Source organism: Dipodomys spectabilis, unplaced genomic scaffold, assembly GCF_019054845.1.
Source record: "Dipodomys spectabilis isolate Male_0828 unplaced genomic scaffold, ASM1905484v1 ptg000242l, whole genome shotgun sequence".
Lineage (NCBI taxonomy): Eukaryota > Metazoa > Chordata > Mammalia > Rodentia > Heteromyidae > Dipodomys > Dipodomys spectabilis.
The window spans coordinates 2,018,957-2,020,273 of NW_024870919.1; the positions used below are offsets into that span (position 1 = coordinate 2,018,957).

Here is a 1,317-nt window from a genome sequence, read left to right on the forward strand (position 1 = left end):
TCCATCCTTTGTCTCTGTACAAAATATTCTCACAATACAAAGCAACAGCAATATCTTACTTTAAAAATTCATGGATTCCATGGTATTCTTCCAAATGAATTGCCTGACTTTGATGTCAAAATATATTCAAGAGTTGTTTGTATACATCTATAATGATTTCTGTAGAACTTGTGATTTTTTAAATCAGAAATAATTTTAATGTATCTGTTGAAATGAGTAGTACAGAACCTAAAGACATTTCCGGTGCTTGTCTGAAGAAAGTATATTTTAACATATTCTGTATTCTGTTTGTAAAATGTCCATAATCTATTTCATTCTCTCCTAGATATAATGCTTTGAATACTACATTGTTATATATTATATAAATTCATTAATAAATGTGTCCTTACAGATTGCATTCCATATAAAAACAGTTTAAGATTCTTTTTTCTCCTAGGTCCTTATAGTATTTTATTTCTTTGGGATAAAATTAAAATGTTATCTAATTTCAAAAGTTTTGTAAAGGTTATGCTATGTAAAGACCTTTCTAAATTGAAGATTTAATACACTGATGTCAAACTAACTTTTAATTATATGAATCACATATGTTGTTACACTTGTATTTTTGTAATCAACTTTTTAATAACTGTTTTTCATTTCTAGCAACTGAAGAATGAAAAATATGGAATAATTCGCATATTTTCATATCATCCTTGTCCAAGTGGCATGTTAATCTCTTTATTGTTGTAATTTATGTATACGTGCTGCTGAAGCATGTAGTATCCTGTAAATTTAAGTTGTTAACAGGCATATATCCTTGGTTGCCTATTTGTAGCAAGGAAACCTCATTGTTACTAACAATGTTATTGATCTTATTTCTCTGAAATTCTGAGTATAGTGGAAAAACATATTGTTTGGTAGATTGCTCAAACTTGCATTTTTTTGCCAATGACTATTTTAAGTCTTTTTCATTTTAAATTTGATCATACTTTGAAGCCTTTATGGCTAGGTTCAAAGAGATGGCTTTTCAAGTGCTTATTTATCAACTGAGTTAGCTTTGTGGAGCTAATGGATTCAAAGTAAGCCTTGCTGAAGTGCTACTTCTAAACTTTTGCAGCTTAAAATTTTCCAAATGAGGTCTTACTGGCACAAATGTCTACTGACCCTTTACCCTTCTTCCATGCAGTAACAGGCAAAACATAATATCTTACCCTGACAGCAAAGATTATCTTACTGGAACAAAACTAATCTTAGTTACAAGGGATCATAGAGAAATAAACAGTTCTGACTAGAAAGTATTTTATCATAATATAATTGTTTATTATACCTACCATTTCA

The 1,317-nt window shown here is 29.3% G+C and overlaps 1 pseudogene; it reads right to left on the minus strand.

Annotated features, from left to right (window-relative positions):
* Window positions 1–655: 655 nt before the first annotated feature.
* LOC122124755 lies at window positions 656–755 on the minus strand (annotated as a pseudogene).
* Window positions 756–1,317: the final 562 nt, after the last annotated feature.